Source organism: Pristiophorus japonicus, unplaced genomic scaffold (genome assembly GCF_044704955.1).
Source record: "Pristiophorus japonicus isolate sPriJap1 unplaced genomic scaffold, sPriJap1.hap1 HAP1_SCAFFOLD_109, whole genome shotgun sequence".
Classification (NCBI taxonomy): domain Eukaryota; kingdom Metazoa; phylum Chordata; class Chondrichthyes; family Pristiophoridae; genus Pristiophorus; species Pristiophorus japonicus.
This window is the reverse complement of record NW_027250745.1, coordinates 664,730-688,673: the sequence shown is the minus strand read 5'-3', so window position 1 is coordinate 688,673 and position 23,944 is coordinate 664,730. Positions and strand designations below refer to the sequence as shown.

Genomic DNA, 23,944 nt, shown 5'->3' with positions numbered 1-23,944 from the left:
TCCTAATCTCTGTTTTCTGTCCGTTAACCAATCCTTAATTCTTGCTAGTATATAACGCCCAATCCCATGAGCCCAAAATGTATTCAATAATCTCTTGAGTGGCACCTCATCGAATTCCTTCTGTATATATAAATACACCACATCCTTTGGTTCCCCCTTATCTATCCTGCTAGTTACCTGAAAAAACACTAACAGATTTGTCAAGAACAATTTACCTTTCATAAATCCGTGTTAATTCTGTCCAATCCTGTTATTCGATCTGAAGTGCCCTGTTACTACTTGCTAAATAATAGATTTTAGCATTTTCCCTACTATTGCTGTCCAGACTACCGGTACTGTACGCGTTAGAGACAGAGTAAATCTCACTCCATCCTGTCCCAAACACTACCATGTTTGATACAGAGTAAATCTCAGTCTACAATATCCCAAGCACTCCCGGGGCAATTGCACATGGGTTAGTTACAGAGTAAAGCTCCATCTACACTGTCGCATCAAACACTCCCAGGCCAGATACAACACAGGTTAGATACAGAGTAAAGCTCCCTCTACACCGCCCCATCAAACAGTCACAGGGTAGGTAAAGCACGGGTCAGATACAGAGTAAAGCTCCCTCTAGACTGTCCCGTCAAACTCTCCCAGGGCAGGTACAGTACAGGTTAGGTCCAGCATAAATCTTCCTCTGAACAGTCCCCAACAAAATTCACAGGGCAGCTCCAGCACAGGTTAAATACAGAGTAATTTCTCCCACAACACTGTCCCATCAAACACTCAAAGGGCAGGTACAGCACAGATTAGATGCACATTTTCCCACTGGACATTCCCATGGCATGAACTGCACAGGTTAGATACAGAGTAAAGTTCCTCTACATTGTCCCATAAAACTCTCCCAGGGCAGGAACAGCATGCGTTAGATATACAGTAAAGCTCCCTCTACACTGCCCCATCAAGCACTCCCAGAGCAGGTCGTGCTTTGGTTAGATGCAGAGTAAAGCTTCCTCCACACTTTCCAAATAAACACTCCAAGGGCAAGTACAGCATAATTTAGTGAAAGGGTAACCCTCTCAAACCTCACTAAATAATTGTACAGGACCTTGGTGAGACCACACCTGGAGTACTGTGCACATCTTTGGTCGCCTTATCTAACGAAGGATACTTGCCTTGCTTAGATATAGAGCAAAGCTCCCTCAACATTGTCCCACCAGACATTCCATGGGCAGCTACAACACAGGCTAGATATGGAGTATATCTCCCTCTACACTGTCTCAAGCATTCTAGAGTAGATACTGCATTGGTAAGATACAGAATAAAGTTCCCTCTGCACTGACACATAAAACACTCCCAGGGCAGATACAGAATAAATCTCCCTCTACATTGTCGCATCAAACACTCCCAAGGCAACTACAGCACGGGATAGATACAGAGTAAAGCTCCCTCTACTCTGCCGCATCAAACAATCCCAGAACAGGTACAACATGGTTTAAATATTGAGTAAATCTCCCTCTATACTGTTCCATCGGACATTGCCAGGGCAGGTACCGCATGCATTACATACAGCATAAAGCTCCCTTAACACTGTCCACCAGGCATTCCAAGGGCATGTACAATACTGGTTAGGTATGGAGTATTTCTCCCTCGACACTATCCAAAGCATTGCAGGGTAGATACAGCATTGGTTAGATACAGAATAATGCTCCATCTATACAGTCCCATCAAACACTCCCAGGGTAAGTACAGCACGGGATAAATACAGAGTAATCTCTCCCTCTGCATTGTCCCAACAAATAATCTTCGGGCAGGTAGCACGTGTTAGATACAGAGTAAAGCTCTTTCTACACTATCCCAACAAACAATCCCAGGGCAGGTACAACACAGGGTAGATCATAATATAAGATATAGGAGCAGGAGTAGGCACTTGGCCCCTCGAGCCTGTTCCACCATTTAATAAGATCATGGATGATCTGATCTTGGGCTCAGCTCCACTTCCCTGCCCGCTCCCCATGACACTTTATTCCCTTATTGCTCAAAAATCTGTCGATCTCCTCCTTTAATATATTCAATGGCCCAGCCTCCACAGCTCTCTGGGGCAGACATTCCATAGATTTACAACCATTAAAGAAGAAATTCCATCTAATCTCAGTTTTGCATGGGCGGCCTCTTATTCTGAGACTATGACCCCTAGTTTTAGTTTTCCCTATAGTTGCAAATATCCTCTCTGCATTCACCTTGTCGAGCCCCTTCAGTATCTTATATGTTTTGATAAGATCACCTTTCATTGTTCTGAACTCCAATGGGTATAGACCCAACCTACTCAACCTATCTTCATAAATCAACCCCCTCATCTGTGGAATCAACCTAGTGAACCTTCTCTGAACAGCTTCCAAAGCAAGTACATTCTTCCTTAAATACAGAGACCAAAACTGTATGCAGTACGCTAGGCGTGCCCTCACCAATATTCTGTACAGTTGTAGCAGGACTTACCTGCTTTTACACTTTATCCACCTTGCAATAAAGGCCAAGATTCCATTTGCTTTTACTGATTACTTGCTGTACCTGCATACTAACCTTTTGTGTTTCATGCACAAGGACCCCAAGTTGCGACTGTATTGCAGCACTTTGCAATTTTTATCCATTTAAATTATAATTTGTTTTTTATTTTTTCTGTCCCAGTGGATAACCTCACATTTTCCCACATTATACTCCATCTGCCGAAATTTTTGCCCACTCACTTAGCATGTCTGTATCCCTTTACAGATTTTTGTGTCCTCTTCACAAGTTTCTCTCCCACCCATCTTTGTATTATCAGCAAAATTTTCGAGATTGCACTCGGTCCCTTCATCCAAGTCATTAATATAGATTGAGGACTAAGCACCTACGCCCATGACAATGCTGGTGCTAGTTTGCCAATGGAAAAATGACCCCATTTATCCTGACTCAGATACAAAGTAAAGCTCCAACTACATTGTACCATCAAACACAGCCAGGGCAGGTACAGCACGCGTTCGATAGAGTTAAGCTCCCTCTACCCAGTCGCATCAAACACTCCCAGGGTACGTAGTGCATTGGTGAGATACGAAGTAAAGCTCCTTCTAAACTTTCCAAATAAACACTCCTCGGGCCGGGTACAGCTTAATTTAGATAAAGGGTAATCCTCTCAAATCTCACTCTACAATTGTACAGGACCTTGGTGAGACCACACTTGGAGTACTGTGCACAGTTTTGGTCTCCTTATCTAAGGAAGGATTTTCTTGCCTTGCTTCGGTACCGAGTAAATCTTCCTCAACACTGTCCGCCAGACATTCCAAGGGCAGGTACAAGTCTGGTTAGATACGGTGTATATCTCCCTCCTTCAGGGGAGGGGAACCAGTGAGTGTAGAACTGAACCCAGACAGAGTCAGCACCTTCAGGGGAAGGGAATCAGTGAGTGTACAACTGAACCCAGACAGAGTCAGCACCTTCAGGGGAAGAGAGGGGAACCAGTGAGCGGAACTGAATCCAGCCAGAGTCAGCACTGAAGGGGAGGGTAAGATAAGAACATAAGAAATAGGAGCTCGAGTAGGCCACACGGCCCATCGAGCCTGCTCCGCCATTTAATAGGATCATGGCTTAATATGACTCGGGACCACCTCCCTGCCCACTCCCCATAACCCTTTAATCCTTTATCGGTTAAGAAACTGTTAATCTCTTAAAGTTATTCAATGATCTAGCTTCCACAGCTCTCTGAGGCAGTGAATTCCACAGATTTACAATGCTCTGGGAGAAGAAAGTTTTCCTCATCTCAGTTTTAAATGGGAGGTCCCTTATTCTGAGATTATGCTCCCTAGTTCTTGTCTCCCCTATCAGTGGAAACATCCTCTCTGCATCGACCATGTCAAGCTGCTTCAAAACCTTATACGTTTCGATAAGATCACCTCTCATTCTTCTGAATTCCAATGAGTAGAGGCCCAAGCTCCTCAAACGTTCCTCATAATTCAACACCTCATCACCGGAATCAACTTAGGAACCTTCTCTGAACTGCCTCCCAAGCCAGTATATCCTTTCATAAATGTGGAAACCAAAACTGCACGCAGTAGTCTAAGTGTGGCCACACTAATACCCTGTATGACTGTGGAATGACTTCCCTGCTTTTATACTCCATCCCCTTTGCAATAGAGGCCAAGATTCCATTGGATTTCCTGTTCACTTGCTGTACCTACATACTAAACTTTTGTTTCGTGCACAAGTACCCCCAGGTCCCACTGTACTGTAGCACTTTGCAATTTTTCTCCATTTAAGTAATAACTTGCTCTTTGATTTTTTGTTCTGCCAAAGTGCATGACCTAATACTTTCCCACATTTTACTCCATCTGCCAAATTTATGCCCACTCACTTAGCCTTCCTATGTCCTTTTGCAGATTTTTTGTGACCTCCTCACACATTGCTTCTCCTCCCATCTTTGTATCATCAGTGTAGTGGGAATTTTTAGAAACCCCGTTTTATGCATTCTGGCGATGTTAAAATGGTCAAATAAAGTCTGCTGATTCTGAGTCATGGGGAAAGAAGAAGTTGGACAAAGTATGGTTGTAGTGCAAACAGATGTATGCATGTTTTTTCTCTGATAAGGAGGAACCGAATGCCCTAAACGCTGAACTCAGGGTCCCATGTACTTTATTGAGAAAGGTTTTTCTTCTTCCATTGTAACCACAATGACGCACGTGCTTGTGGGTTGTGAGATTAAATATGGAACGGCCGGGCGAGTTCGGGGGCAAGAGGCTGCGGAGCTTTTAGACTGATCTCCAACTCGGCCGAGTCTCTGTATACATATAATAAACTTGTGTGTTTACCACTTGAGCAGATGGGTGTCTGAGTCATATTCTTTAACATAGTTTCTACCCCAACAATTTGGCGAAATTACACTCGGTCCTTTCTTCCAAGACGTTAATGTAGATTGTAAATAGTTGGGGTCCCAGCACTGATCCCTGTGGCACTCCACTAGCTACTGATTTCCAACCCGAGAATGAACCATTTATCCCGACTCTCTGTTTTCTGTTAGTTAGCCAATCCTCTATCCATGCTAATATATTACCCCCAAACCAATGTTTTTTTTTTATCTTGTGTGGTAACCTTTTATGTGGCACTTTGTCAATGCCTTCTGGAAGTCCAAATACACCACATCCACTGGTTCCCCTTTATCCACCCTGTTTGTTACATTGGTGGAGCCCAGATGCTATTGGACAGGAGACGGTCGGTTGTCGGTGCGGGGCAGGAATTGGAGATGTAAGTGGGCTGGTGAGCCTCATAAACAAGTGCTTTAGGTCCCAGGCCCCAATCACAGGCCACAGGCCCTGGGATGGCCCCGTGGTGACAGGCCCGGGTCAGCGGGGTCACTGGCCGCCATCCTGGACGGTTCATGGCGCATGTGCGGCCACCTTGTTGCAGGAACCAAGACATTTTGCAAAACATCAAATGCTGATATTTGTGTGCTGGGATCCGGCCAAATATCAGCCAAAGTTCCCCATACACCTCTGCAGGGAATTCCACAGGTTAACAACTCTCTGAGTGAAGAGGTTTCTCCTCATCTCCTTCTTAATTGGCCTACCGCTTATCCTATGACTATGTCCCCTAGTTCCGGACTTCCCCAACATCGGGAACAATCTACACGCATCTAACCTGTCCAGTCCCGTCAGAATCTTATACGTTTCCATGAGATACCCTCTCATCGTTCTAAACTCCAGTGAATAAAGGCCCAGTTGATCCAGTTTCTCCTCATATGACAGTCCAGGCCATCCCGGGAATCAGTCTGGTGAACCTTCCCTGCACTCCCTCAACAGCAATAACGTCCTTCCTCAGATTAGAAGAACAAAACGGAACCCAATATTCCAGGTGAGGCCTCACTAAGACCCTGTACAACTGCAGTAAGAACTCACTGCTCCTATACTCAAAGACCCGAGCTATGAAGGCCAACATACCATTTGCCTTCTTCACTGCCTGTTGCACCTGTATGCCAACCTTCAATGACTGATGACCCATGACACGCAGGTCTCGTTGCACCTCCCCTTTTCCTAATCTGCCGTGATTCAGATAATATTCTGCCCCAGTGTTTTTGCCCCCAAAATGGATAACATCACATTTATCCACATTATTCTGCATCTGCCATGCATTTGCCTACTCACCTAACCTGTCCAAGTCACCCTACAGCCTCTTAGCTTCCTCCTCACAGCTCACACCGCCACCCAGTTTAGTGGCATCTGCAAACTTGGAGATATTACACTCAAGTCCTTCATCCAAATCATTGATTTATATTGTAATGAGCTGGGGTCCCAGCACTGAGCGCTGCGGCACTCCACGAGTCACTGCCTGCCATTCTGAAAAGGACCTGTTTATCCCGACTCTCTGCTTCCTGTCTGCCAACCAGTTTTCTATTCACGTCAGTACATTACCCCCAATACCATGTGCTTTGACTTTGCACACCAATCTCTTGTGTGGGACCTTGTCAAAAGCATTCTGAAAGTCCAAATACACCATATCCACTGGTTCTCCCTTGTCCACTCTGCTAGTTACATCCTCAAAAATTCCAGAAGATTTGTCAAGCATGATTTCCCTTTCATAAATCCATGCTGACTTGGACTGATCCTGTCACTGCTTTCCAAATGCCCTGCTGTTTCATCTTTAATAATTGATTCCAACATTTTCCCCACTGCTGATGTCAGGCTAACTGGTCTATAATTACCCGTTTTCTCTCTCCCTCCTTTTTTAAAAAGTGGTGTTACATTAGCTACCCTCCAGTCCATAGGAACTGATCCCGACTCGATAGATTACTGGAAAATGACCACCAATGCATCCACTATTTCTCGGGCCACTTCCTTAAGTACTCTGGGACGCAGACTATCAGGCCCTAGTGATTTATCAGCCTTCAATCCCATCAATTTGCCGAACACAATTTCCCGCCTAATAAGGATATCCTTCAGTTCCTCCTTCTCACTCGACCCTCGGTCCCCAAGTGCATTCGGAACATTATTCGTGTCTTCTTTCGTGAAGACAGAACCGAATTATTTGTTCTATTGGTCTGCCATTGCTTTGTTCCCCATTATAAATTCACCTGAATCCGACTGCAAGGGACCTACGTTTGTCTTCACTAATCTTTTTCTCTTCACATATTTACAGAAGCTTTTACGTTCCAAGCAAGATTACCCTCCGAATGAAACCCTTAGTCCTCCTCTTTTGAATTCTAAATTACTCCCAGTCCTCAGGTTTGCTGCTTTTTCTGGCCAATTTATGTGCCTCTTCCTTGGTTTTAACACTATCCTTAATTTCCCTTGTTAGCCACGGTTGAGCAAAGTTCTCCGTTATATTTTTACTCCAGACAGGGATGTACAATTGCTGAAGTTCACCCGTGTGATCTTTAAATGTTTACCATTGCCTATCCACTGTCATCTCTTTTAGTATATTGGCCAGTCTATTCTAGAATTGCCAATTCACACCTCAGACCGTCAAAGTTTCCTTTCCTTAAGTTCACGACCCTAGTTTCTGAATTAACAGTGACACTCTCCATCTTAATGAAGAATTCTACCATATTATGTTACATTTCCCTCAGGGGCCCCGCACAACAAGATTGCTAATTAGTCCCTTCTCATTACACATCACCCAGTATAGGATGGCCAGCTCTCTTATTGGTTCCTCAACATATTGGTCGAGAAACCCATCCCAAATACACTGCAGGAAATCCTCCTCCACCACATTACTACCATGTGGTTAACCCAATCAATATGTAGATTAAAGTCACCCATGATAACTGCTGTACCACCACTGCACACATCCCTTATTTCTTGTTTGATGCTGTCCCCAACCTTACCACTACTAAACAGTGAGATAGACATTGCAGCAAGGGTCTGATTATTGTGAAACAACAATTCTAGAAGAACACTGACCCTGACATGATTTCAACAAGCAGCCCTTTGATCGAGAATCAAACGCACTACCGTTGAACCACGAGGTTTGCACAGTAGTTAAGGGATGTTCGTCTTTATGAAGGTTCTGCAATACAAAGGACTTTAAATTCCCCGCCCATTAAAATACAGTGAGTAAAATGGGATATGGTTTAACAGTCACATGCAAAGTGTCATGTATTGATGCTTGGGGTCACTAGACACCAGGGGGCGCCACTGTCGGAGGTCATCGGGCTGTACGCGCGTGTGCGCGGGCCTTGGTTTCTAAGAGCGAGTACTATGTCACGTGGGCACTTTGGGAATAAGTAAAGTTGAACCAGGTTTGCAGTAGAGTGAGTTTACAGTCACAAGTCTGTCGAGTCATTCAATACAATGCACAAAACACAGGACAAATGATTGAAGTATGGAGTGTCCCTGAGTTAGCATTTGTTTGATTGTGCAAAAGAAGGTGAGGGGTTAATTCATGATGCTTTCCCGTGAAAGGAAGACAAAAGGTTAAGGAAAAAACCATACGGTGACTGTCAGGTGAGCGCTGCTTGCGATACCTGGTGGGAATGGGCGGTAATTTTAAAGCACCTTGTATTGCAGAACCTTCATATAGACGAACATCTCCAGCTCACTGTGTAGGCCACGTGGCGCAACGGTAGCGCGTCTGACTCCAGATCAGAAGGTTGCGTGTTCAAATCACGTCGTGGTCACTGTTCTTTTGGATATTGTTCTTCCAGAATTTATATTTCATTTGCTGTTTGTCAATAACCAGACCCTTGCTCCAAGGTCTGTCTCACTGTTTCCCCGGTGTCAGGCAGAGATTCGCCTGCCGCCCTCAATTATTTCATGTGACAGGACACAAAATTTCAAAATCAAATCTGCAGGTGGCCACACACAGCAGTGAGCAGTCAGGATGGCCGAGCGGTCGAAGGTGCTGTGTTCAGTTCAAAATCTATCTTGAAGACAAGGGTCCAAATCCCACTTCTGGTGTTTATTATTTTTAATCATTAAGCAGAAACAAACACCAACTTTGTTAATATTGAACCATTAATGTCAAATATTTCATTTTCTCTAATCTTCAATTGATCAATGTTCAAAATGTTTACGCTCGGTTGCGATGCGGGGAGTTTTCACGGGTTAAACGAATGTGATAACCACTACACTACTGAAACAATGCAATTGACAGAATGCGAGGAACATAACCAGAGCTTTAACCTACACAGCTGGCCGATACTTCAGGAGCTGGTTTTACGAGAATAGAATGACGGTGCTATATTTAGGAAGGCTGTGAGTGTGGTTGGAATTGATCTTGTGTTTCCCAGACTTTACACATCGGAACAGGAGCTGGCCATTTAGCAACGAGTGGTTAGGATCAGGAATGCACGGCTTGAGACTTTCTGGCCTCAGGTAAGAAGGTGGTGCTCAGGAATAAGGTGAAAGGTTGAATCTTCTGCACTGACTCTCTTCAACAAACTCCAGCACCAGGTCAGATGGAAATGTTAAGCGAGCAGCTGAACTGCTGAATCCCACTTTGAAGGAGTTGGCCGTGGTGTCAAACAAATGTGTTCCGTTTAATGATAATTATTGTTAGAATTGGAATTCAAGCTGAACACACGTGTCGAGGAGACAGTGACCTGAACACAGCACCGTCGACCGCTCGGCCATCCTGACTATTCAGCGCTGTTTGTGGCCACCTGCAGGTTGATTTTGAACTTTTGTGTCCTGTCACATGAAATAAATGAGGGCAGCAGGCGTATCTCTGCCTGACACTGGGGAAACAGTGATACAGACTTGGAGCAAGGGTCTGGTTATTGACAAACAGCAAATGAAATATAAACTCTGGAAGAACAATATCCAAAAGAACAGTGACCACGACGTGATTTGAACACGCAACCTTCTGATCTGGAGTCAGACGCGCTACCGTTGCGCCACGTGGCCTACACAGTGAGCTGGAGATGTTCGTCTATATGAAGGTTCTGCAATACAAGGTGCTTTAAAATCCCCGCCCATTCCCACCAGGTATCAAAAGCAGCGCTCAGCTGACAGTCACCGGATGGTTTGTTCGAAAACTTTTCTCTTGCTTTCACGGGAAACCATCATTAATTAACCCCTCACCTTCTTTACAAAATCAAACAAATGCTAACTCAGAGACACTCCATACTTCAATCATTTGACATGTGCTTTGGGGAGCGGCAGGGAAGTGGACCTGAGTCCATTATCAGATCAGCCTTGATTGTATTAAATGGTGGAGCTGGCTCGAGGGGCCGTATGGCCCACTCCTGCTCCTATTTCTCATGATCTTATGTTCTTATGCATGTTAACCCATTTTACGCACTGTATTTTAGCTTTCTGGTTGAAAGTGTTCATTGCCGATGACAGCACGAATCTGGGGCAACTTTTATCAAATTTATCAGCACCGATTATTCCTACCGTGCACACAAAATACAATCAGTAGTGAAGATAAAATCCCACCGTGTGTATTTCCAGATTCAACGCAGTAGCATTTCAAATAAAGTGAAATAATTTTACACTGAAAAGATTTGCAAGTGTTACTTGTATTTGTTTCCTTAATTAAACTTTGTGGCGTCTGTCTCCCGTTCATGCCACTGCTGAATAAGAAAGGAGTGTTTGACATTGACCAGACTGCACTGCCCCTGATATTTGTCAGCTCATCCTTTATATTCAGTGGTTTCTCGCCCTTTGATGGGCTGCAGTGCAGCGGATATCACGTTTTCTCTCACTCAAGGTTATCTATTTATTGGTGATATAAAGAGCAATTAATGAATAAGGGAGCCCTTTTGCCAGGAGAATAAATAGCAAATAAAAACAGCAAATGCTGGAAATCTCAGCAGGTCAGGCAGCATTTGCAGGGAGACAAAACTCGCCTCTGATTGTTCATCCACAGCAAGTTTAAACATAATATTTCTGCCTCGGATTGAACCAGGGACCTTTCGCGTGTAAAGCAAACGTGATAACCACTACACTACAGAAACCTCTTGTACAACAGGCCCCACAGCGAGGAGCTGACCAGTGAGCTCCCTCTGTGCTGATCGGGAATGTGTTGGCTCTCCTGAAACAACTTCTGTCCCACACTGAAAGTTCTCAATCCTTCTCCTCCGCTGCCCTTTACAGAAATGTCACGGATCACCCAGCCACCGTGTTCATTTCCACATTCTCACAGTGGGGCCACAGAGGCTCCTACCGTCTCCCCGCGATCAGCGAACTCACCCAGTTTACAAAATTAAACCCCAAACACGTGCCCGGCAAAGTGCAGGAGAAGCCAGATAGTCTGTAATCTCGGTCTATCACAGAAAGTATTGGTATTCACGGTGATTACAGCAATTATTAATTATCTCACATACCTCAATAATTTTTCTGCGATGAATTGATCGAGGATTGAAAGTAGCTTAGTGCGCCGGGTCTTAACTCCTCGACCACCAGGGAACAGTTACGATACATGTAGATATATTTATATATATTTATATATGAACCTGAATGTCAATAGTTACCTACCTAGACCTCGTGGCGCCCACGGTAGTGCGTCTAACTTTGAGTGAGAGAAACGGTTCCACAGTGACACCTGTCATGTGTTCGACATGGTTACTGCTTGTACTATTACAAGGTGTGCCACCAGAGGGCACTGCAGTGGCAGACTTGTAGCTTACCTGCACAGGTGTGCCTGGCCTAGTATAAAAGGCAGGCCACCAATAAAGGTTATCAATAAAGGACTCAGGTCACTAAAGTTAAAGAACGACACATTGTGTCGTGGAGTCATTATCAGAGCATTTGAAGGTATAACAAGGGAGCCCAAAGCCTCAGAAACTGGAAATTCTAACAGAGCGTCGAAGTCATGCTGTAGATGCCTGGGACAACAGATTGCTCAAAGTTGTCCACACGTGAAGGCAGAGTGTTTCTTCGACAGAAAGACTGGGCATCTTACGAAGGCATGCCGACTGAAGGGTAAAGTTGTTGTTAAAGCTATGAGTCCAGCGTTCAAAGCTCTGAGTCGAAATCCCAAGAGACTACATAGTATGGAAGACCAACAACAGGACGAGGAGATGTTAGAGTCACACATCATCAGGAGCACGAGTTTAACGGTAGTGATTCGCAAAGCATCAAAATCCACATGGATGTTGCTGGATTCAAGATACCAATGGAAATTGACACGGGTGCATCCGTGAGTGCAATAAAGGAGTCACTGTACCGCGACAAATTGCGTGATTTCCAACTGGAGAAACCCAAGATAGAGCTGCGAGGCTACTCGGGAGAGTAAATTCCTGTGATTGGTTATATCACTGTACCGATCGGTGAAATATAAAGATTAATTTCAGAACTTGCCTCGAATAGTAGTGAAAAGAGATAAGTCTGCCTTACAAGGAAGAAATTGATTAAGCTCACTGAAGCTGGATTGTAGTCAGATTTTCTGTGTGGAAGCGAGATTTTCATCAACGGATGAGGTTATCAAGAAGTAACCAAAGGTGTTCTGCGAAACGGACAGTCCGATCCAAGGCTTCAAGGCGAGTGTCAGGGTACAGAAGGACGCTAGATTGGTTTACTACAAGCCCCGTTCCGTACCATATGCACTCAAGGAGAAAGTTCAGCATGAACTCAAAAAACTAGAAAGTGTTAACCGTAACACTGCGGAAACATCTCCACTTTCAGCTCCAGATTCACAATATTAAACCCAATGAGATCGGGAGAAAAGTTCCTCACATGTTCAGGGCAAAATAAATAATTGTCGTTCTACAAAAGAATGAACAAATTTCAGCACCACGTCAGACGGAAATGTGAAGCGAGCAGGTGGACTGCTGAATCGCACTTTTAAGGAGTTGGTGGTGACAAAGCAAATGGGTTCTGCCTAATGATTCAACATAAGAAATGTCTGCAATAGGATTCGAACACTATCTTTTGTGACCTGAGCACATCACCTTAGACCACTCGGCCATCATTACTACTCAGCGTTGGGTGTAGCCACCTGCAGGTTGATTTTGAACTTTTGTGTCTTGTCACATGAAATAAATCAGGGCAGCAGGCGGATCTCTGCCTGACACCGGGGAAAGAGTGAGACAGACTTTGGAGCAAGGGTCTGGTTATTGTCAAACAGCAAATGAAATATTAATTCTGGAAGAATAACATTGAAACGAAATGTGATCCTGACACACAGAAAGAAGTGTTAAGGCAGAAGATTAAATGCTGCATCCCTTCCTGCAAAACATTCCTTTCACAAACATTTCTCTGAAAAAAACGGCACAAAACAAAAATGTTCCTTTCAAAGTCATTAAACTCCCAAATTCCCACGCCCCGCGACTCTCCTGAATCAGATGCCTCAAGTTTTGTCGACTCCATCCATATCCCTTTGCTCCAAGGTCTGTCTCCCTGTTTCCCCGGTGTCAGGCAGAGATCCGCCTGCTGCCCTCATTTATTTCACTCTCTGTGAATCTCTCTAATATTCCAACAGCAGCCATGGTTGTGTGAAGGTTTGTCTTCTGTTAATCGTCGCCAATTGTTGTGAAAAGTAAAACACCAGGAGGCTGAGTACTGTGAGCTAAACTTAGTGTGATCTTCGTCTTCTTTATTACAACTCCAGAGTGCCTGAACAACATGGCAGCCAACCTTTTATACTGGCCCTGCACGTGTGGGCAGGTGACCATTAGGACTCCAACAGTCACGCGCTCTGGTGGCAAGTATGACATAGTTACATACTTCACATAATTGTTATCGTTAAGAAGTTATAATTCCAATGAATGCCTGAATCATCAGAAAGGTGCCTGGTTTGTAGGACAATGCTACATATCAGGAAGGAGCGTAATTAGATGACAAGGGAAGTGATACTCTGATGATAAGTTTGGAGAATAAAAAGAGTAAATACTGGAAACACTGAGCAGGCCAGGCAGTATCTGTGGAGAGAGAAACAGAGTTAACGTTTCAGGTTAACAACCTTCCATCAGAAGTTCGGCAGTTGTGTTAGGTAATACTATTAAAAGTTTCAATTGTCACGAAGAAGGGGTAAGGAAAAGATATAAAATGTGGCATTTGGAACAGATAGTTTAGAATCCGATTAATGTTTGATCAATTTCTACACCGAGCTGGGAACTGTAACGTGTTTGAGTTCTTCGGCTCACATTCGCAAGGTTTGGGTGTAAGTACTATTAAGTGTATGTTTAATTATTGTCTGCTTAATAACTCTGACATTTAATGTTGCGGACCCTATTCCTGCACTGTGCGTGTTCCAGCTCTGTTTGGAGCACCGATCCCTTCAATCCGTCGCTTACAGGGACAGTTGGATTCTCCGTTTCTTTGTTTGGTGAAATTTAAAAGATTGAAAGCGGCGAACATCAACCTGGTTAGCTACTCACTAACCGCTACACGCTGCTCCCGTGAGATGGAAGCACAGTTACTGTTACAAGCTTGAACGCAGATACAAGCAAAACTCATTCATAGAAAGTCCAAGTCCCTGAGGCACCTGATTTTTTTGCACCAAACTCCTTCGCAAAGAGTTGCGGTTCATGTGGGATGATTTGGGCACATCTTTCCCCACACGACAACACTTCAAACATATCTCAACGGATGCAAAGCGCGTTGGGGCGTCATGAGTTCCTGAAAGGTGTTGCAGAAATGCAAGTCCTTCTTCGCAAAAGTTTGATGCAATTTTAAAATTCTTGGTTAAACTGTAGCTCGTCCGGGATTTGAACCCGGGACCTCTCGCAAATTTCAAACAATAACCCCGCAGCGAGAATCATACCCCTAGACCAACGAGCCAACTGCTCTATAAACGTGGAGATAAGGTGTAATCATTATTGAAACATTTTTAGTGTGTTGCTATTCTTGATCGGAGGAGCACATGAGATGGAATCAGTGACTTTGATTTTTCGACCTGTCTTCTGAAGCACCGCACGGTCCCACTCCGACAGTCAATGAGCTGTTGGGACGTTAGTGTATCCAGGCTGTGGGTGGTCACCACGAGCACAGCAGAGGGGTTTCTGCATTAGTTCCGGATGGGGACAGTATCTTTCCCCTTCTCTCTTCCTCTTGTCTTTCACTCTGTGCTTTGGTTTCTCTATTTACTCCCCTGTCTCAGTTTCTAGTGTTTAAAAGGGAACAAAAGATGAAATGGGTGTCACTGTGGAACAATTTATCTCACTCAAAGTTAGACACACTACCGTGGGCAGCACGAGGTCTAGGTAGGTAGCCGTTGAAATTCAGGTTCACATATAAATATATATAAATATATCGACATGTATCGTAACTGTTCCCTGGTGGTCGAGCGGTTAAGACTCGGCGGACTAACCTGGTTTCAATCCTCAATCAATTCATCGCATAAAAATAATTGAGGTCTGTGAGACGATTAATAATTGCTGTAACCACCATGAATACCAATACTTTCTGTGATAGACCGAGCTTACAGACTATCTGGCTTCTCCTGCCCTTTGCCGGGCACGTATCCCGGGTTTAATTTTGTAAACTGGGTGAGTTCGCTGATCGCGGATAGAAAGGTAGGAGCGTCTGTGGCCCCACTGTGAGGATGTGGAAGTGAACACGGTGGCTGGGTGATCCCTGACATTTCTGTGAAGGGCAGCGGAGGAGAAGGATTGAGAACTTTCAGTGTGGGACAGAAATTGTTCAAGGTGAGCCGACACAGAATGCCGATCAGCACAGAGGAAGCTCACTGGTCACCTCCCCTCTGTTGGGGTTATTGTACCAGAGCTTTCTGTAGTGTAGTGGTTATCACGTTTGCTTTACACGGGAAAAGTCCTTGGTTTAATCCCGTGTTTAGTCTCCTGGCAAATGCTGCCTGTCCTGCTGAGATTTCCAGAATTTGCTATTTATTCTCCTGGTAAAAGGGCTCCCTTATTCCTCAATTGCTCTTTATTTCACTTCAATGAATAGATAACTTTGACTGAGAGAAAACGGATCCACCGGGGACCTTTTGCGTGTGAGGCCAACGTGATATCCGCTGTACTGCAGCCCATCAAAGGGTGAGAAACCACTGAATATAAAGGATGAGCTGGTCAACGTCAAACCCTCCTTTCTTATTCAGCAGTGGCATGAACGGGAGTCAGACGCCACAAAGTTTAATTAAAGACACAAATACAAGTAACATTTGCAAATCTTTTCACTGTAAAATTCTTTCACTTTACTTGAAATCCGAAAGCATTGAATCTGAAAATACGCACGGTGGGATTTTATCTTCACGAATGATTTTATTTTGTGTGCACGATAGGAAAAACCGGTGCTGCTAAATTTGATAAAAGTTGCCCCAGATCCCTGAAGACTTTGAACCAGAAAGCTAAAATACAGTGAGTAAAATGGGATATGGTTTTCGAGTTAAGATGTAAAGCACAGGCCAAATGATTGAAGTATGGAATGTCCCTGAGTTAGCATTTGTTTCATTGTGCAAAAGAAGGTGAGGGGTGAATTAATGATGGTTTCCCGTGAAAGCAAGAGAAAAGTTTTCGAGCAAACCATTCGGTGACTGTCCGGTGACCGCTGATTGTGATACCTGGTGGGAATGGGCGGGGATTTTAAAGCCCCTTGTATTGCAGAACCTTCATATAGACGAACATCTCTAGTTCACTGTGTAGGTCTCATGGTGCAACGGTAGTGTGTATGATTCCAAATTAGAAGGTTGCGTGTTCAAATCACGTAAGGGTCATTGTTTTTTTTGATATTTTTCTTCCAGAATTACTATTTCATTTGCTGTTTGACAACAACCAGACCGTTGCTGCAATGTCTGTCTCACAGTTTCCCCGGTGTCAGGCAGAGATACGCCTGCTGCCCTTATTTATATCATGTGACAGGACACAAATGTTCAAAATCAACCTGCAGGTGGCCACACAAAGCACTGTATAGTCAGGATGGCCGAGCGGTCTAAGGTGCTGTGTACAAATTGCAGTTTTCTCTGAAGCTGAGGGTTCGAATCCCTCTTGTGACTTTTCTGATCTTTAAGCGGAACCCATTTGTTTTGTCATCACCAACTCCTTAAAAGTGCAATTCAGTAGTCCACCTGCTCGCTTAACATTTCCGTCTGACCTCGTGCTGAAGTTTGTTCATTCTTGTGTGGACTATCAATCAGATATTTTGCCCTGAGCATCTGAGGAACTTTTATCCCGATCTCATTGGGTTTAATTTTGGTAATCTGGTGCTGAAAGTGGAGATGTTTCCGCAGGGTAACGGTTAACACGTTCGCCTCACACGCGAAAGTACCTCGGACGGAAATATTTTCTGGAGCTTTCTCATGCATGTTCAGAGGAGAGTTTGTTCTTCTGTGAAAGGTCAAGAGATCATAAGAACTTAAGAGTTAGGAACAGGAGTCAGCCATTCGGCCCATTTTCAAGTTTTCAAGACCTTTCCGCCCGGTTTCGGACCGGGGACCTTTCGTGTGTGAGGCGAATGTGATAACTACTACACTTCGGAAACACTATGATAGAATCTATCTCAGGATAAAACCACAGCTCTAACCTACACAGCTAGCCGAGAATTCAGGAACTTGTTTCAAGAGAATAGAATGAGGGTGCTATATTTAAGAAGGCTATAAGTGTGGCCTTCGACAGCGTGGACCATTTTCCACACCTGGGGAAACTACTATCAGCAAGGGCAGATATCGAAGACGAGGTCCAACACCGCCTCCTGTGTGCCAGCGCAGCCTTCGATCACCTGAGGAGGAGAGTGTTTGAAAACCAGGACCTCAAATCTGGCACCAAGCTTATGGTGTGCAGGGCGGTGGTGATAAGTGCCCCGCGGTATAGATCCGAGACATGGACTATATACAGCAGACATCTCAAATCACTGGAGAAATACCACTAGGGCTGTCTCCGCAAGATCCTGCAAATCCCCTGGGAGGACAGACGCACCAACATCAGTGTTCTCGATCAGGCCAACATCCCCAGCATTGAAGCACTGACCACACTCGACCAGCTCCGTTGGGCGGGCCACATTGTCCACATTCCCAACACGAGACTCTCTAAGCCAACGTTCTACACAGAACTCCGACACGGTAAGCGAGCCCCATGTGGGCAGAGGAAACGTTTCGGGCACACCCTCAAAGCCTCCCTGATAAAATGCAACATCCCCACCGGCACCTGGGAGTCCTTGTTCCTCGGTTTGAGTTGCCTGTGCTGCATGATCCGTGCCGGATCGATCATCCTCTGCCACGTGGTATGTCACAGCACATTTGCACATTCACTGGAGGTACCACATCGTTGTGCAGCCTTTGCACACGCAGTGCTTGAATCGATATTGATGGGCCCGAGGATTATCCCCGCAGCACCAACATGGTGCTAATAGATTCACATCGATCCCCGATGGCGGACTCTGAGTCATCACAGGTCTTGCAGCCACAGACGTATAGACCCTGCCATATGCAGTTCGGCCTGCTAGCGACATCATTTTATGCACAGTACTTGCCGATGAGCTTCGATGTTGAGAAGATATCTGTTTGGTGTTATCGTCCGTGGCCATGAATGCCTGGGCGATCGCGATGGCCCTGCTCTGGTCTCGGGTTTCAGCAGCCAGCAGCTTTCGAAGAATGACCTCGTGGCTGATGCCCAGCACGTAAAAGTCCAACAGCATTTGCCCCAACGCAGCTCCAAAATAGCAAAGTCCCGAGAGGTGTCTCAGGTCGGTGACATAATCCGCCAGATCCTGGTCCCCGGAGCGATGGTGCGTGTAAAAACGATATCTGGCCATGAGGATACTCTCCTTCGGCTTTAGGTAGTCCCAAACCAGTGTGCACAACGCTGAATATTCCTTCTCGTTTGGTTTTGTCGGTGTGAGCAGATTCTTGATGAGGCTGTATATTTTAGGCCCACAGATGGTGACGAGAACCGCCCTGTGCTCAGCCACGTTAGTGTCTCCTTCCAGCTCGTTGGCCACAAAGTACAGGTCGAGCTGCTCGACGAAGGCTTCCCAATCATCATCCTCTTTGGATCTCTCTAATATTCCAACAGCAGCCATGGTTGCGTGAAAATTCGAATTCTGTTACTCGTCGCCAATTGCTGTGCATAGAAGAACTCCCCGAGGCTGAGTACTGTGAGCTAAACTTAGTGTGACCTAGTCTTCTTTATTACAACTGCAGTGTGCCTGAACTACATGGCAGCCAACCTTTTATACGGGCCCTGTTCGTGTGGGCAGGTGACCATTAGGACTCCAACAGTCGGGCGCTCTGATGGCAAGTATTACATCGTTACATCCTTCACATTAATGTTATCATTAAGAAGTTATAATTCCAATGAATGTCTGAATCATCCGAAAGGAGCCTGGTTTGTGGGACAAGGCTACATATCAGGAAGGAGTGTAGTTAGATGACATGGGAAGTGATATTCTGGTTATAAGTTTGGAGAATAAAAAGTTAAATGCTGGAAACACTGAGCAGGTCAGGCAGCATCTGTGGAGAGAGAAACAGAGCTAACGTTTCAGGTTAATGACCTTCCATCAGAAGTTGGGCACTTGTGTTCGGTAATACTGTTAAAAGTTTAAATTGTCACGTAGCAGGGGTAAGGAAAAGATATAAAATGTGCCATTTGGAACAGATAGTTTAGAATCCGATTAATGTTTGATCAATTTGTACACCGAGCTGGGAATTGTAACGTGTTTGAGTTCTTCGGCTAACATTCGCATGGTTTGGCTGTAAGTACTGTTAAGTGTATGTTTAATTATTGTCTGCTTAATAACTTTGACATTTAATGTTGCGGACCCCATTCCTGCACTGTGCGTGTTCCAGCTCTGTTTGGAGCAGCGATCCCTTCAATCCGTCGCTTACAGTGACAGTTGGATTCACCGTTTCTTTGTTTGGTGAAATTTCAAAGATTGAAAGCGGTGCACATCAACCTGGTCACCTACTCACTAACCGCTACACACTGCTCCCGTGAGATGGAAGCCCAATTAATGTTTCAAGCTTGAACGCAGGTACAAGCAAAACTCATTCACAGAACGTCCAAGTCCCTGAGCCACCTGATTATATGCACCGAACTCCTTCGCAAAGAGTTGCGGTTCGTGTGGGGTGATTTGGGCACATCTTTCCCCACAATACAACACTTCAACACTTCAAACATAACTCAACGGCTATGAAGCGATTTGGGGCGTCATGAGTTGCTGAAAAGTGTTCAAGAAATGCAAGAACTTCTTTGCAAAATTTCGATATTTTTGGATAACTTGAGGGCTCGTCCAGGATTTGAACGCGGGACCTCTCGCAAGTTTCAAGATCCAAACCCCGAAATAGGAATCATACACCTAGACCAACGAGCCAACTGTTTAACAAATCTGAAGATAAGGTGTAACCATTATTCGAGCATTTTAATGTTTTGCTCTTCTTGATTGGAGGAGCACATGAGACGGAATCAGTGACTTTGCTTTTTCGAGCTGTCCTCTGAAGCACCGCACAGTCCCACTCCGACAGTCAATGAGCTGTTGGGACGTTAGTGTATCCAGGCTGTGGGTGGTCACCCCGAGCGCAGCAGAAGGGTTTCTGCATTCGTTCTGGGTGGGGACAGTATTTTTCCCCTTCTCTCTTCCTCTTGCCTATAACCCTGTGCTTTGGTTTCTCTATTTATTTCCCTGTCTCAGTTTCTAGCGTTTAAAAGTGAACAAAAGATGAGATGGGTGTCACTGTGGAACAATTTCTCTCACTCAAAGTTAGAAACACTGCCGTTGCACGACGAGGTCTCGGTCGGTAGCCGTTGATATTCAGGTTCATATCTAAATATATATAAGTATATCGACATGTATCGTAACTGTTCCCTGGTGGTCGAGGGGTTAAGATCTGGCGCACTAACCAGGTTTCAATCCTCGATCAATTCATCGCATAAAAATAATTGAGGTCTGTGAGACGATTAATAATTGCTGTAATCACCATAAATACCAATTCTGTCATGTATCTCACACTACTGTACATAACTGTACCTTACCATGCCATACATGACTGTAACCACAGATGACCTGTAACCACAAACTTACCTTACCACCAGGGGTGCATTTGCAGGAGACACTGGATACCTTTCCCAGACACGTATATACGGACAGGTCTCAGGCAACTGTGTCATTCGAGAGCTGTGTAATAAAGGTGCAGGTCCAGAGTGAACTTGACTTCAGTATGTGCCTCGTGTGAGTCTGTATTACAGGGTCAGGACTTTTCAGTGGCGACGAGTTACGGGATTACAGAATCCACAGAATGGCGACCAACGGCTCAGATGAAAAATACAATGCTGGAGATAATTGGGAGGACGTTATAGAAAGGCTCCAGCAAAGCTTTGTAACCAAAGACTGGTTAGGCGACAATAAGGCAGACAAGAGAAGAGCCCATCTCTTGACCAGCTGTGGCTCGAAAACATACGCTTTAATGAAGGACCTGCTGGCACACGAGAAACCAGCAAGCAAGTCGTTTGAAGAATTGATCACACTGCTAAGAGACCACCTGAAGCCAGCAAGCAGCCTACACATGCAAGTTACCTCGGACCCGTGCCAAAGCTCCCCGTACATCGAGCACAGGCTCAGGAAAACCCTGGGGGAGAGGATATCTCGGTAACTGGGCCTTCCAGCTACACTGAACAAGTGACCGTTTTTAAACTTTCCAGTGTAATAACTTGCAACTGGAGCATCCAACAGTCAGGATGGCCGAGCGGTCTAAGGCGTTGGTTCAGGTCACTGTCTCCTCTGGATGCGTGGGTTCAAATCCCAATCCTGACATTCAGTGTTTTTAATTACAAACTCATTTGTTTAGACACCACTCTGAAGTGCTTTGGGACATGCATCGAACTTAACAGAATGACCCCAATTCAATTACAAACAGTGATATGAAAGTTACTTCGAGAACCGGGAATCGACCCTGGGTGGCTGGAGCGAAAGGAATGGTTTTGTGAAGCATTGAAATGTGCCCTCTCAATATCTCGCGCTGCTCATTTAAAAAAACGGTTAAAATTTGTTTCAGTGCAGAAGAAGGCAGGCTCGAAGGGCCAAATGGCCGACTCCTGCTCCTGGTTTTTGTGTTCTTATACAGAGCACAGAATAAATGATTAAATGATCAACTCTCCCTTAGTTCGCATTTCTTTCATTGTGCAAAAGAAGATTGTGGGTTCATTAATGATGTTTTCCTGTGAAAGCACCATAAAAGTTTAAGGAAAATAATTCGTCCAACGTAGGGTTTGAATTCACAACCCTGATATTAACAGTCTCATACTCTACCGACTGAGCTAGTTAGGACTGCTTAAGTTGCCTCTTCCTGTCACTGATCGCTGCCAGGGATCTGTTGGCTCCGCACCATGGGTTTATCTCGAACTTCCAACCTCGAAACTGGTTCTCCTGATTTCCAAGCCCCTTTTATTGCAGAATTTTCATTTCGACGAACATCTCCAACTCACTGTGTAGGCCTCGTGGCGCAAGGGTAATGTGTCTAACTCTAGATCCGTAGGTTGTGTGTTCAAATCAGGTCGAGATCACTGTTCTTTCAGACATTTTTATTCCAGAATTAATATTTCCATTGCTGTTTGGCAATAACCAGACCCTTGCTCCAAGGTCTCTCTCACTATTTCCCCGGTGTCAGGCAGAGATACGCCTGCTGCCCTCATTTATTTCATGTGACAGGACACAAACGTTCAAAATCAACCTGCAGGTGGCCACACACAGCACTGAATTGTCAGGATGGCCTGACTGGTATCCCTACCACAGTGGATAACCTCATATTTCCCACATTATACTCCATCTGACAAATTACTGCCCAGCCACTGAGCCTATCGATATCGCTTTGCAGATTGTTTGTGTCCTCCTCACAACTTGCTTTCCTACCGATCTTTGGATCATCTTGGCTACATTACCAACGTGCAGAGCACAGAACCAATTATTGACCGATTGACTTTCCCTCAGATAGCATTTCTTTCATTGTGCAAAATAAGTTTATCGATTCCTTAACGATGTTATCCCATGAAAGCAAAATTAAAGATAAACGAAAATAATTTGCACACTTGAAAGGAATATTTTTGTTTGGTGCATTTCCGGTCAGAGAGATGTTGTGAAAGGCACTTATTGCAGAGAGAGGGATTGAGTATTTCAGCTTGTTGTTGAACACTTCTCTCTGGCCACAGAACTAGGCACCAGTTTCTGTAGTGTAGCGGTTATCACATTCGCCTCACACGTGAAAGGTCCCCGGTTCAAGCCCGGGCGGAAACATTATTTCTGAAACAAAAAGTGTTTTTAAATGTTCATTGTTCATGTGACAATGGCCTCCTTCCGTGCTATAAACTAATCTGATTCCATGATGAGCAATGAACATTTAAAACCAGTCTCCTAAAATGCAGAATGTGTAAAATCAGAAAGGAAATAAAACTTCCTCAATGATTCAAGTTTCACAAATTATTAAAATTAAATTGTTGAAGTTTCGACTGTCCCTCAGTGATCATGTTAGCATTTTTTTCATTCTGCTAAACAATGCTATCGGTTAATACCAGCAGATACAAGCCGCATTTCAAACCCGGAAACAACTCATTCATTATTCACCCTTCCTAGTTCCAGTGCACAGAGGGTTATTCATCCTCAATCCCAGAAACTCAAATCCAACTTCTGACATTCCTTATTTCTAATTACCAACTTATTTGTTTTGACACCACTCTGAAGTGCTTTGGGTCATCTGTGTAATTTAATTAAATTACTTCACTTTAATTAATAACGGTGGTAGCAAAATTACTTCTCTAACTGGGAATCGAACCCCGGTAGCTGTCGTGATCAGAATGTTTTTGTGAAGCATTTAAATATGCTCTCTAAAAATCTCGCATTCCTAATTTACAAATAGGGTTACCATTTGTTTCAGTGTGAAAGAAGGAGATTGAAAATGACAACAAAAACACCAGGTAGCGATTACATTAAGATAAATTCAAACTTTTCACAAAGTTGGTTTTAGGAAGTAACGGCTGAGCTAAAGTTGGTACGAACCAGTCCCATCAGAATGTTAAATGTTTCTATGAGATCCCCGCTCATCCTTCTAAATTCCAATGTACAAAGGCCCAGTTGATCCAGCCTCTCCTCATATGTCATTCCGGCTTGCCCCTTAA

The 23,944-nt window shown here is 44.5% G+C and overlaps 4 non-coding genes across 4 annotated transcripts; 2 read left to right on the top strand and 2 right to left on the bottom strand.

The window, feature by feature from the left end:
* Positions 1-8,548: 8,548 nt before the first annotated feature.
* Positions 8,549-8,620, top strand: trnaw-cca (transfer RNA tryptophan (anticodon CCA)). The gene has a single exon. It is a non-coding gene; the product is annotated as a tRNA-Trp (tRNA).
* A 1,156-nt stretch (positions 8,621-9,776) lies between these two features.
* trnaw-cca (transfer RNA tryptophan (anticodon CCA)) lies at positions 9,777-9,848 on the bottom strand. Its single transcript has one exon. It is a non-coding gene; the product is annotated as a tRNA-Trp (tRNA).
* Positions 9,849-10,830: 982 nt separating this feature from the next.
* trnav-uac (transfer RNA valine (anticodon UAC)) lies at positions 10,831-10,903 on the bottom strand. Its single transcript has one exon. It is a non-coding gene; the product is annotated as a tRNA-Val (tRNA).
* Positions 10,904-22,993: 12,090 nt separating this feature from the next.
* Positions 22,994-23,066, top strand: trnav-cac (transfer RNA valine (anticodon CAC)). Its single transcript has one exon. It is a non-coding gene; the product is annotated as a tRNA-Val (tRNA).
* Positions 23,067-23,944: the final 878 nt, after the last annotated feature.